Source organism: Equus caballus, chromosome 16 (assembly GCF_041296265.1).
Source record: "Equus caballus isolate H_3958 breed thoroughbred chromosome 16, TB-T2T, whole genome shotgun sequence".
NCBI lineage: Eukaryota > Metazoa > Chordata > Mammalia > Perissodactyla > Equidae > Equus > Equus caballus.
In genome coordinates, this window is record NC_091699.1 from 30,400,247 (window position 1) to 30,414,126 (window position 13,880).

Below are 13,880 nucleotides of genomic sequence, written 5' to 3' on the forward strand. Positions count from 1 at the left end.
CAGTCGTCGCAAGCCCTATAAATCAGAGCTGAAAATCTGCTTAGTTGCCTATACCGTTTTGGAATGTGAATTGGAAATATGCACACAGAGGGATTCCCTCTTCATTGACTATATAAGGGAACAGTGCAGCCGATGCTCAGACGGGGCAGCCTTCGCCAGTATTGCCCTGGATGTATGGAACTGGGAGCTACAACGAGGGGAGCACAAGCCTCTCTGCCCCCTCTGTTGTCATCTCGGGTGACTCTCCAAAAGGCTGTTGGGTTGGACACTCATACTTTGTAGTTATACAGAGCCCTTTGTCTGTGGAAATCAAAAGGCCTGACTAATGCTAACTCGTTAATACTCAGAACACCCTTGGGACATAGGTAGGCTGCAAAGATTATCCCACTTTTGAGGTGGGAAAATGTCCTGTTGTTAAAATCATTTACAATTTCCGGGTGTGTCTGTACTTAATGGGCAGGCTAGACCTGGAAGGGGTATCATCTAGACGCCGTGAGAAGCATTTTTTCCTGTGACATCCTCAGCCCTGACCACAGGCAGCCTCATGAGAAAGTGTTTCACCATGAAGAAACTGGGCTGGAAAATACAGCTAGTGCGTGGTGTTGACGGTGGGACGGAGGAGTGAGGAGTAATCATGGTGAATTTTAATCTATTTAGGGTCAAAGTTAGGATGTATTTTTTTCAAGGCACAGCCTGTGCTGAAAATTTTGATTTTTGTTTTGTTTCACTTTAACTCAATAAGATGTTGGCAATTTAACTTCACAGAAATCGAGTTAGTTTGTTCTTTGCAAAGAAACAGACGCTGCTTATTGGCTATACAAAGTCAGTCAGAAGTTGCTGTGGAGTTGGGCACTTTGGGGGCAAAAGAATCGAAACATTCTGCTAACCCTAGATGTTGCTATGTGATTCTTCAGTTCTGGTGTATCTTGGGCCTCTTTCCTATGGTGTAAAAATGGCACAGTTTACAAATCAGTCGTGTGCCATTTTCAGTTTTAAGTCTTTTGTTGAAAGCTTTTCCAGAAATCTCTAGAGTAGGGTGGTAATAGTTAGGTTGTTTGGTTCCCGATACTGTTTATTTGTTGGAACTTGAATATACAAATTAGATTTGAAAAATCTGTATTCAACATGTGTTTTTAATTTTAAAAAGTAATTTTCAAAAGACCATAAATAATGTGATTCCAGTTTTGCTTAAGAAAAGTAGTTTTCTTAAGCATACCCCTCAAATGTTGACAATGTGTCATATGTAGGTGATGTTCTTACGCTTCACTTTTTATTTTCCTAATTCATTGATGCATTTTTAGTATCTTCTGCCATGAGCTTAGTACTTTCATAATCAGTAGTCATTTATAAAGCAATGTTTAAAATCACTTAAGTAGCACTTATTGGATGTCAAGCCCTAGTCTATGCACTTTATATGTATTAATTATGATGTAGGAACTGTTATTTCCTCCCATTCTTACATCTAGAGAAACTAAAGCACAGAGAGGTTAAGTAACTTGGTCAAGGTCACACAGCTAGCCAGTGGTAGAGCTGGAGTTCAAATCCAGGCAGGGTGACTGGTAGACACTTAACCACCATGTATACTACTTCTGTAGAAATATGTTAGTATATTTTAAAGCAAACTTCTGTTTCTTTGGAATTGCTGTGATTCTACCAAGGTCAGTAATTCCCCCAAATTCCCAGAGGATTCTTATTACTTCATGGCTGGAGACTCAAGTTCCACCTTATGCTAAACTGTGGTTACTGGAAGTTCCAAAGATCATTGTCATTCTGTGAGCACAACTCTGTGAACACAGCTGTCCATCTCATGAACACAGTTTTGTTTTTAATCTCCTTTTTAAGAAAATGTTCTAATTCCTTGGCTAGAGCAATCGAATGTCTTTTTCTTTGGCTGTATTCTTTATCTGTAGTATATACATGTATTTATATTTACATAAAGGATAAAATCTTCAAAAAGTTCACTACAAAGTTACCTTTGATTGTGGATTGGATTAACTGAATATTTTTCTCTAAATGTTTCTGAATTTTCCTTTAAAGTTCTGTCATGTCAAGCAAGTAGTTCTAGTTCCACGTAAATGGAAGAATTCCAAATCTGTGGGTTTGTGGATGAGCGGCCATTTTTGATTGTGTCATTCCTGAAGTACAAGAGAAGGGCTTCTCAGCCAGACTGTGCGACCTTTGGCATAGTATGTTAACTTCCCATTTATGTAAAGCAATTTAGAACCGAGCCAGATACGCAGTTGGCATTCGGTAAGTGTTAGCTATCATTCTCATCATCTTCATCAGCAGCGTCAGCATCAGTATCATCATCGCCCCCTACCTACCTATGTGGCCTCTAGGCAACCATTCCTGTTTTATTGTTCTAATAGTCAAAGCAAGGCATTGGTTAGGGTTTGGAAGAACCATATTTTGCTCACTTGCCTTTGCCAGTAGAAGCAGCCAAGAGTCTCACCTGCAAGTCATCTGTGTGACCACAGGTAAATCACATAACCTCACTTGCCCTCGGTTTGCTTTTTGTGCAAGCAACGTCCTCTGCCTTAGATTCCTTTGGGCTAAACAGAGGATGTATGATTTTCTCAGTGTCTCTATAAAGAGGACAGGTAATGGTTTGAGATCACTGGGAAACAGAAATCTTTCCTTCCCACAAAATGGGAATTTTCTTATGTGTGAGGCAATGTATTGTAGTAATAGTTTCATTTTATAAGTAATTATCATGTACAGTTACTGTGCTAAGGACTTGCCATGTATATCTCACATAATCCTTATAAGTTAACCTCTCTGTTCCTTTGTTTCTGTATCTCTTAACTGGGTATAATAATACCTCAAAGAATTTTGAAAATTAAATGAGGGTAATATGTACTGTTTAGTACTTGTCTGGCAATAAACGCTCAAAAAATTGCAACTTTCATTATTGTCTTCCTCATCTCCACTGACCAGGGGCCAGAGCAGTTTAAAAAATACAGTTATTTGGAAATACAAATCAGAATAATGAGATATCACCTCATGCCTATTAGAATGGCTGTTAGGAAAAAGGCAAGAAGTAGCAAGTGCTGGCGAAAATGTGGAGAAAAGGGAACCCTGGTGCACTTTTGGTGGGAATGTAAAATGGAAAAGAGTATGGAGCTTCCTTAAAACACTAAAAATAGAGTTACCGTATGATCCAGCAGCTCCACTTCGGGGTATATATCCAAAGGAAATGAAATTACCATCTCAAAGAGATAGCTGCTCCCCCACGTTCATTGCAGCATCCTTTACAACAGCCAAGACATGGAAACCTCCTACATGTCCATCAGTGGATGAGTGGATAAAGAAAATGTGGTATATATTTGCAATGGAATATTATTCAACCATAAAAAAGAAGGAGATCTTGCCACGTGGGACAACATAGATGGACCTTGGGGGCATTATGCTAAGTGAAATATGTCAAACAGAGAAAAATAAATACTGTATGATCTCACTTATATGTGGAATCTAAAATAATCAAACTCATAGAAACAGAACAGATTGATGGTTGCCAGAGATGGGGGCAATGGAGGGGGATGGATGAAGGTTGTCAAAAGCTACAAACTTTCAGTTATAAGATAAATAAATTCTAAGGATGGACTGAAGTCAGTAATACAGTGTCATATATTTGAAACTTGCTAAGAGAGTAGATCTTAAAACTCATCACAAGGAAAAAAAGAGCTATATGAGGTGATAGATGTCAACTAAACTTATTGTGATAATTATTTTAATATATATTTTTCAAATCATCATGTTGTACAACTATAACTATTACGATGTTATACGTTAATTATATCTCAAGATGGGGGGGAAGCAATCAAAGCAAATCTAAGAAAAAAAGAATACAGGGGCTTGGCTTGGTGGCACAGCGGTTAAGTTCTCACATTCCACTTCGGTGGCCCAGGGTTCACAGGTTTGGATCCCGGGTGTGGACCTATGCCCCGCTTGGCAAGCCATGCTGTGGCAGGCGTCCCACATATAAAGTAGAGGAAGATGGGCACAGATGTTAGCTCAGGGCCAGTCTTCCTTAGCAAAAAGAGGAAGGTTGGTGGTGGATGTTAGCTCAGGGCTAATCTTCCTCAAAAAAAAAAAAAGAATACAGTTATTTATCATACCTCCCCCCCTGACAAAAAGCATGCAGTTACAGCCCAGTGTGAGAATCTGCAGTGGGTTGACGAAAACAGGGGCCAGAAATCCTGCTGGATCTGAAAGCCATGCCAGGTGGGTGGAGAGGGGCATGTCTAACTTAGATGAAGGCAGAGCATAAGACACAGGTGTTCAGGTGCCAGAGCTCTGGCTGGACTGGGGTTAAATTGTGAGAAGAGATCTGTGCTCTCTTAGCTCAGCCTCTGCATTGTTTGCTTTATGAAAACTCCTTTGAAAAATTCCATCCTTGTCCCAGCTGAACCAAGGAGCTTGTCCCTGTTGGGGCTTGAAGAAGGCATGAAAATCAAGGGATGATGGTGACAGCATCGATGTCCCAAGAGAAGGTGGATGAACTCGAATAGGTAAAGAGGTGAAGCATAATGTGAGGGAGAGCAAAGATGGCTGGGCTTGTTCATTTCTTCCTGTCTGCCTGCCTGGGGTTTGCCATCACAGCGATAAAGACACAGGACACTACAGGGATGCAGAAGCAGCACTGGTCCCTTCGGTCTCGGGACATCAGGGAAGGCTGTTGCTTTGAAGAAATTGGGCTATGAACAGAATTTTTAGGGAAAGGTAGAATTTATTTGTTTAATTTTAGAAAAATTTTATTTAACTTTTATTAATTTTTTTTAATTTTTAATGACTTTATTGAGATGTCCTTGACTTACAGAAATTGTAAATATTTAAGGTGTACAGCTTGATGTTTTTATATCTCTGTATTCATTGGTAAAAGATCACCACAATCAAGCTAACCTTAACCATCACCTCTACATAGTGACCCTTGTGTATGTGTAGTGTGAAGATGTAATTTGAGATGTGTCTTCTCAGAAAACTTCAAGCGTGTGCAGTCCAGTGTTAAGTATAGTCACTGTGCTGTACATTAGACCTGCAGAACTCATTCATCCCACACAGCTGAACTTCTGCGCCCTTTGACCAACATCTCACCATTTCCCCACCCCCAGCCCCTGGCAACCACCATTCTGCTCTCTACTTCTATGAGTTGGACTTTAAACAAGTCCAACACATATAAGTGAGTGCATGCAGTGTTTGTCTGGGAAAGGCAGAATTTGAATGGAGAAGATACTTGCATGCCCTCTAGGTATAGGCAGAGAACAGGGCGAGCAGAACCGCAGATCAGGCCATAGCTCCAAGAGTCCTGGGAATGGAAAGATCTGGTTGAGAAAGGCAAGTCTTGAGTGTGGGGAAAAGAGGCAGATAAAGTTAGAAGGTGCGAAACCATGAAAACGCCTTTCCCTTCATCCTAAACACAGAGGGACCCACATCGATTCATGCTTTGTTGGCTCTGCAGGACTGCGTATCCATTTGCCAGAATTACCGGCGGCCATATTTGGTCTAATCAGTGACCTTGGTAGAATGTGAGTGTCAAGTTCTCATGAGACAATGTTTGTTTGTTTTTGATTTTCCATCCTAACCACTTGCTAAACTTGTGACCTTGGGCAAGTCACCCACCCTCACAATCTCTTAATTTTTCAACACTTTAAATCCATAATCATCAACCCTTCCCCATCAACCTTTCCCCTTAGAAATGTTGGGAACAAGAAATAAAATAGTAAGTGTAAAGCAAGTAACTGGCATAGTGGCTGGCACGTAGTAAACAATTGAATACATTGTTTTTATTTTAGTGTCCTAAATGCAGAGTTATTATCTTACATTTGCCCCTGTGTTTCTAGATGTTTTTCATTTCTTATTTTGGTATACAGGCGTAATCTTTGCTGTTTGCAGTGACTGCTTTGAGAAGTGTGAATTATTGGAGAGTGTTAGAATTTTTCTCCTCTATCCTGGCATCTCTGTGGCCAAGAGTCAACAGTTCCACGTTTCAAATTATTACACTTGTTTGGACTTTCCTCCCTTCCCATTGCTATTTCTTTCTTTTGTCTTTTACCTGTGCTGGAATGTGGTCCCTGAAATGCTTTTCACTCTTGCTTTTTTGCCCAAAATTCAGCTAAAGGGAGGAAGTATTTTGTGAAGCAAAGCGTTCATAGGTGCTCGCTGCCTTGTGGGGGATCCCGAGCAGGTGTGACTTACGTGACGAGAAGAAAAGGAATCCAACACCATCACTGTGTGAGCAGAAACTAGGTTCAGTGTCACTCGTAAAATCACAGAACATTATCCTTTATTTTGAGTGTGGTTCTAGCCAGATTCTTCTGCAGCCTTCAAAATTAGCAAGTCTCATTCCAAGGTATGACAAGATACGAATCTGGATTGTTCATAATGAGAGTTGCTGGGCTGCACCCTCATAAAAGGCAATTGGAGAAAACAGCAGGTTAATACAGTGAGTTAATGGAGCCCTTTGATCCATTTATCTTTTCCCGTAACCTCCATATCTTCCACTTTGGGAACTTGGAGAAGGACTGGGCCAATTTATTTATTTTTGGACACAATCTGATCCTTCCTCACGAAGGGGAAACGGGTTTATTGCAGCGTCCAACTTAATATTCTAGACATTTTCCAATAAACTTGACTTCTCATTTACTTCCTCACAATGCGCGTTGCCTGCAGTCTTAGCACCCCAGGCTGTGGTCTTGTCAACTCTCATGAACTAGACAGGCTCCGCCTTGGGCAGTGTTTGAATGGAATCCCTCCAAAGGCAACTCCGGTGCCAGAGACTTGGCGGTGGTGATTCAGCGTCTGGCACTGGCTCCAGCACAGACCAGCCAACCGGGGCCCAACAGGGTGGTTATAGGGCCCTAGGTTAATTGGTATATGAAGTAGGAGTATGATGGGAGGGTTTTTTCACTCTTATAGGAGACTTCAAACAGACTTCCTGACTGTTTGTAGCCATTAAACTTTTGCAAGAGGATCATAGATATCCTTTTTCTTTTTGTCTCATGAAAATTCCTAACCTTTACCCTCCTTGGCAGGAAATATCCTCTACGTGGATACTTAAATCAAAAATGTTATTCATAACTGCAAGAGAATATAGAGTTTTCTGACCCCCTTCTGCATCCTAGGTCTCCTTTGCGGGTGGGACCTTTAGCAGAATGCCTCCTCTTGTCTAGAGCCTTCTGCTATTTCTGTGTCTGTGTCGCCTGTAGTTGCTACCTGGGATGGCGTTTGAGCCCTACAGCGCTAACGCTGGTGAATCATGGCATGGCACAAGAGCGCAGTTGCACATTTCTGTTCTATTTCATCCCAGTTTTTCTAAAAAAAAAAAAAAAATACTGCTTGTCATCTTTTCTCCTAAGAAAATACACTGTGATTGCTGACATTAAAAAAAGCATACACACACAACTCCCAACCTATCTGTGCTCATGTCGTTGCATTATCTATTAAATTTTAAAGTAAAACTAAAATGAAGAATATGATTATTAAGCATCATAGCAGTGATAACCACCCTATGTGTGGCTCACTGGCTTAGAGAACATAAAGCATATCAGTAAGGATTTGCAAAACCTGGCATTGGAAGTACGTCTAGAAGGTGGAAGTTCAGGCTGATGTAGAATGCTAAAGAAATCGCAGTGGTCCAGGCAGTGGAGGGATGCTGTCTTGTGGCCTCCTCTCTCCCCAGCCCTTCACATGGGGATGGCACTGCCCATGGGTGTATATCCTTCTGCAGTTAGGACAGTGACGATAGGCATCTTTGACTTTTCCGTTTCCTGTCCCTTTTGATTTTAACCCGAGCACATGTTGGAGTGCTGTAGGAGTAGAGTTGTCTTTGTTCCAGTTTTCTGCCATGTCTTTCTAGAGATTATCTCATAAACTCACTTGCAAAGACTGTAGAACATTTGAGAAATCCATGCCCTCTCTAAATATCAGCTGTTGTGGAGTGGGCGCAAAGCATAGGGTGCTTTCTCCAGCTGTTAGAACTCTGAAGATGAGTGAGCCTACTTAGAACCTTTCCCATCTAGGTCACTGATTCAAATCCATATTCTACTTGATCTAAGGCTTTGCCGTCTGCCCTGCTTGCTTTTGGGGGTCAAGTCAAGTGAATGCTCAGAGCCCACTCGTTATCTTCAGTATCATAGGGTAGACCAAGCAGTGACTGGTGCAAAGAGACCGTTAAAGACCCTCCGATGGTTTTTTGATGGTTGTTACCCCCATATATTAAAATTTTAATGGGGAACGTGGGTTCTCTTTTGTTTTTTACTGAAGACATGAATAACATGGCTTGATAATCTGCTACAGTGCTTTCTTTCTTTGTGTATCTAAGGTTTATACAACCACTAGCGTCAGAATCTTTCCTTGGGCATCTAATATTTTCACAATCACTAGAATCCCTCTATGAGATTAGCTCACTTTCCCGTTCTCCTGTGATAACCAAGTGCTCCATTTGTGAATATCATAATTTTTTTCTTTTTGCATTCTTGTTGGAGAACTCACTGCCTTGGAATGTTGTTGGTTCTGTATGAATGCTCTAGTCCTATCAGCCACTGTCATTTCTTTTTTGAAGTGACCCACAAACCTTCTTTCCATCCTGCGCAGGAGTGATTACTGTGTCTAAAGCAAGGAGGTCATGGGGTTTCCCGGCGTACTCAGTCCTGGGTCTTGCTACAGAGCGATTGTCGGGTTGTGTTAAATGATGGGCCCTCATGTTAAGATGGTACTTAGCTGCAGGGGTTGCACCAAGATAGCAAATCAGTTTAGGGGGACAAAGGCTCTGTAGAGGGACTCGAGGTATATGTTGAGGTTGAAAAATTAAGGGGAGAACATAACTTCTTTCCTACTAAGCTTCCCAGGCTGCTTTTTATTGCTCGCTTTTCCTCCCACCCCCCATGCACAGTGCCTGTTGACTAGCCTGTGAAATTATCTGAGAAACAGGTTTGATCTTGAGGGGTGGGGAGAGTGTAGGAAAAGAAATTAGAGGAAGGATGGCTGACTCAGAGCAGCCTTTGAAGCTGGAAGTGGGACAACTTCTCAGGGCGACAGGAAATAACCAGCTCTTCTCAACTGGCCAATAGCACATGCTGTCTTCATTCTGAGGGTGTTTGGGCCCTGACACCCAACTGAGGAGATTCACTCTGAACTGCTATGTATTATCTGTGGGAAGAAACACATATTCGAAGTTTGCAGCTAGTTTTAAATAGTTTCGGATAGAGGAGCACATGAATATATTGTTTTCATGTCCCAGTTCCTTTTCAGAAAATCAAAAGTGAGTTTGAGCTTTAAGAACAGCTAATTAGTGATGTCCTTTCATCTTAGCTAAATTCTAAAATTATTTTCGGAAACTGATTGCAAGCTTTGTTTATATAAAATTATGTCCAGGGGAATCTCAGAATACACATAGCAACCTAAGTCATGGGTTGGCAAACTTTTCCTGAAAAGGGCCAGATAGGAAATACTTTAGACTTTATGGGCCATACGGTCTCTGTCGCAAGTACTTAACTCTACTTTGTGGCACAAAAGCAGCCAGAGACATTACGTAAGCAAATGAGCATGACTGTATTCCAATAAGACTTTATTTGTGGACAATGAAATTTGAATTCCATATAATTTCCATATGCTGCAAAATAATCTTCTTTTTATCATTTTCCCAACTATTTAAATAAATAAAAACCATTCTTATCTCATGGGCTGAACGAAAATAGTGATGGGCTAGATTTGGTCCATGGGCTATAGTTTGCCAACCTGTGTCATATTTTTTTGAAGACCTCCATGCATCAGTGCTAATCTCAGGCCTCATCACCAGGTATGTTACATAAAAAATTATATGAAGGTTTTTCTCCTTCTACTGGCTTGCTTTATGTGTATGTATGCATGCTTACTCAAACCATATTTTATGTAAACTTATTGATGTTTCTTAAAATATGGTAAACATGTTTTTGAACATCGGCTACCTTGATAAACATGCTAAACATAGGAATACCTAGCCCCCTAAAATATAAGCACCTGCTATGAACTTGAGATGTAAATAGCTCAAAAGTTGTAAACATGCTTATGTAAAACATAATTTGTAAATAACAGATGGTACTTATTTACTAGGAATGTGAAAGCACTGATGAGAATGAAGTAATCTTGAACCAATAGAATGGAAGGTATGTCAAAAATGTCCAGGTCCCCAGTTAGCACAAAAGCATGGCCTGCCAAACTAGCAAGCACGTAGTAATCGCCCTGACTGCTGACCAGAAGGCGACTCCAATCCTTGTGCAGCTCGGGCATAGATGGCAGCCCAGGCAGAGAGGGAGGCTAGCCAGTCCACAGACAGAGGCAGTGTGTACGTGCCTCCCCCCACTTTCCCCTGTGAGCTCACAGAGACATTTGTGTTAGCTTGTTGAAGAAAAATAAATGTGAGTGTGTGCAACTGGGCTCTCAGTGCCTCGTCTTATCAGTCACCTCCACTGTGTGACATCCTTGAACTGTGTCTTTACTGTAACCTGAGCCTAGCACTCAAATATAGCACCAAGTTATCCAGTGCCAGGCAATTGTCACATCTGTTATAAAGGAAGTGTTGACTCAACCCAGCCGGGAACCGCCACCAAGAGTAAAAGGTCTCCAGAGATGGGATGGGACCTTTAAGTTATTTACATTAGCAGTTGGTCTGGAACCTGAGTCAGGGTTGATCCTTGGTTCTTAAAAGAGAAGTTCTTTCATTTATTCATATCCTTTCTCCCTCTGTGCTACTAACCTTCTCTCTCTCTCATAAACAGACAATCACAATGTCCACACAACTTATTCCATTTCCAAAGGATCTAATTTTGCCTTCAGACAGGATATCTTAAGGGACCTTTCTCCAGTTGTGATTGAGATACTGTTATGAAATTAAGTAAAAGTCCATCCTCACTCCTTAGTTGCATTGGAACAGATCTCTGAGGTTTGGGCAGTGGAACCTGAGATGAAAGACATGAACGAATCTTGTTCTGATGCCTGTAACAGGAAAAGATTTGCCTGTCAAGTGAGCATGTGGGGGAAACACAATGGCCAGGTCTCTCGTGCACTTTCCATAGGGATTCCCATCAGTCATTCCAGATTTTCCCCTGACCAAAAGGAACATGACAATGAGCGTTTTTGACTTTCTATAAATGGTAGATACCAAAGATTTGCATTATAATGCTCCAGTACATAGTCTTGTAGACTAAGGATTGATTTCTCTTCTTTTTCAACGCCAATTTAAAATATAGATTACATTGATTTATTTATCTTGGAAATCAGAAAAGCAAACATCTTTTAGTGGCTGATTTCACAGCACTTTATAAGTTCTAATAAGTTATGTCTTATAACTCTTGCTGAGACCTACATTGACTTGGAGAGGGAGGGTGTAGTTCTTTGCTCCAGCTTTGCTCCTGTGCAATGGGAAGGCCAGAGTTCTAGTGAAATAACTCATATCAAGATGGATAATTCTTTGCACTGGTGTTGCCTCTCCGTCCCAAACATTTGAAGTTATTTTTCCTGTTTGCATTCATTCTGAGGGTGAAATTTGGAATGCAATTTGCACATCTTCGTTTTGTGTTCTCCCTTCAATAATTTGACTAAAATTTCCCCTTGTGTTCATATAAATTCCTAAACCTGTTGTGCCTGTGCTTCTGTCTCTGATCTCCTTCTGTGGTGGGGCTCTGGAGCAAATGCTCTGAGGGAGCTGGAGTTCGTTATGTGACTATGTAAGTTCATGTCCCCCGTGTTGGGTCTGAGAAAGATGTTACACACATATGTTACTTTTTCTTTTTTTTCAAATGACCAAAATAATTACAAGGATTCTAGTAGCTAATTTTGAAGTGTATAATCATTGTATAGAGCCAGCTCAGGAAACATTTGTCAAAAACTTGGGTTTGAGTCCTATACTTTCTTTTGCTCAAGTACCTTTAGGAGAACATGCTCATATGAGAATAGTTTTGTGTGTGTGTACATTTTTAAAAAAACGCTTCTCTCTTTTGCTGAAATGAGGAATCAACTATATAGATTCTCTGAGACTTGGTTATTTAAAAATTGAGTACTTGTTCTCCAAATATTTGGTGAAACATAGTAAGTGACTTTAACAAAGATTTGTGACTATATGGAGTTGTTGTTACTTTGTTTTTCTTTGCTTGCTGTCTTTTAGTATGAAATGTGTGCAACCTTTCTCCTCTTTCCACCCTCTCTTTCAGGGCACTATCTTCTCAGTGTCATCCACAGTTCCTCTGTCAACCAGCAGCCAGACGTTTCTTTGCTGATCAATGTATTACTCTGATGGTAGCACTTAAAATATGTAACAGTTCCTTTTCCTACATTAGATAGCCCTAAAACCTTCATGTGAAATAACTAAGGGAACATATATAGAAGGAGGAGAGGGTTTTGCTCCTGCAGGCACCTTGCAAAGAGGACTATTTTTCTTGTATGATATAAATGAAATCTTCACTCTGCCCACTTTTCCACCTACGCATGTACTGAGCGTCTCCAAGGAGACAAGGAAAGCCGGAGTCCACTGATGGTGAATCCTCCTCGGAGACAGCAGGCTGGAGTCTCAGGCAACTCTCCCAGGCGTCTTGGCTTCCAGATGCCCCTCTCAGACAGCCTCTTTTCTCGAGGCTCTTCCAGGCAGGCTTTCTCGAACATATCTCTCCCTTCACAGACGAAATAGCCTGTGCTCTTACATCTGAAGGGCTGGTGGTGGTGAGTTCAGTAGGCAGAGGCCTCCCTGGGACCAGAGGGGTGGGTGCAGTTGGGAGGTGCGATAGGAGGGTTCCATCTTCCCCAAGATCTTTTCTTTGTCACTCATTTATTTATCTGTGCTTCTGTTTCATTGCTTCTCTTTGCGCCTCTTAGACACAAAGGCACCACTCAACCTTACGAAGTGTCTTAAAAATATTCTTCGTTACAATAGCCCAGTTATGAGCTTGGTTTAGTGAGATTGCCCTTTCAGAAGAAGTACTGCTCTTGCTGATTCAACATTTTTAGGTGTCTTGACCACTATCTTCCCTTTCCCCTGAGTTCACTGCCCAGGAACCCCCATGCCATCTACCTTTCCCTCACTCTACCGTGTCACTGTAACTTTTCTTGGAACTGTATACATTATTTTCTTATATAAATGAAGTCTCTCTCCTCTTTGCGGAACACACTACCATCGTCAGTCCGTTAGGCACACTTTCTAAGACTCTACTATCACATTCTCTCCATACGTTGACCACATCTGTATGTGCATCTTCTTTCAGGTACAAAGAATTAGTTACCTTGGAGAAATTATTATTATTGATGTAATCCCCAAGAAATCTTATTTTATCTCTAAACTCTAAGCACATCATTTAATGAACATTCTTGACCTCTCTTCCACGTATGCATTCCTGATTCTCAGCCGAACTGACTCAAATAGCCTCATGTGATTTTCCAGCACACTGTGTGCTAACTTCAGTTTTCTGTTGCTGATCCTGCTGCCCTCTTTGGAAAGGTGTGGCTAGCTATTATTCCTGGTAAATTCTTTGACAGGAAATGTCCTCATGGGGGCTTACTGATGATACATTTTTTTTCAGTTTCATTTGAAGTTTTTAAAAAGGTGGGTCAGTCATATATTCTGCACTTTAGAGGCCTCTCCACTTTTTCTTTTCATTTATCTCCAATTCCTGTTACCTCTCCGATTTCTACCTTTAAATAAAAACCATTCCATGTGATAATCTCAGAAGAGTAATTTGTATTGGACATAGACGGTTTTGTTCACAGATATGTAGTGTACCCTTTAAGTTGACATAGAAGTCAAATTTGCTAAGTTTTTTTCTTGCATAGTCTGTTGAGGTCATCCTGGGTGTATCTTATCTGTTTTGATCTTCCTCTTCAAATAACTGTATCCATGGTGTGGTCCATCACTTAGC

At 41.0% G+C, this 13,880-nt stretch overlaps 1 protein-coding gene across 20 annotated transcripts in view; it reads left to right on the forward strand.

Annotated features, from left to right (window-relative positions):
* FOXP1 (forkhead box P1) overlaps positions 1–13,880 on the forward strand; it is a 411,515-nt gene that overhangs the window by 248,365 nt on the left and 149,270 nt on the right. The gene's annotated exons all lie outside the window — the stretch shown is intronic.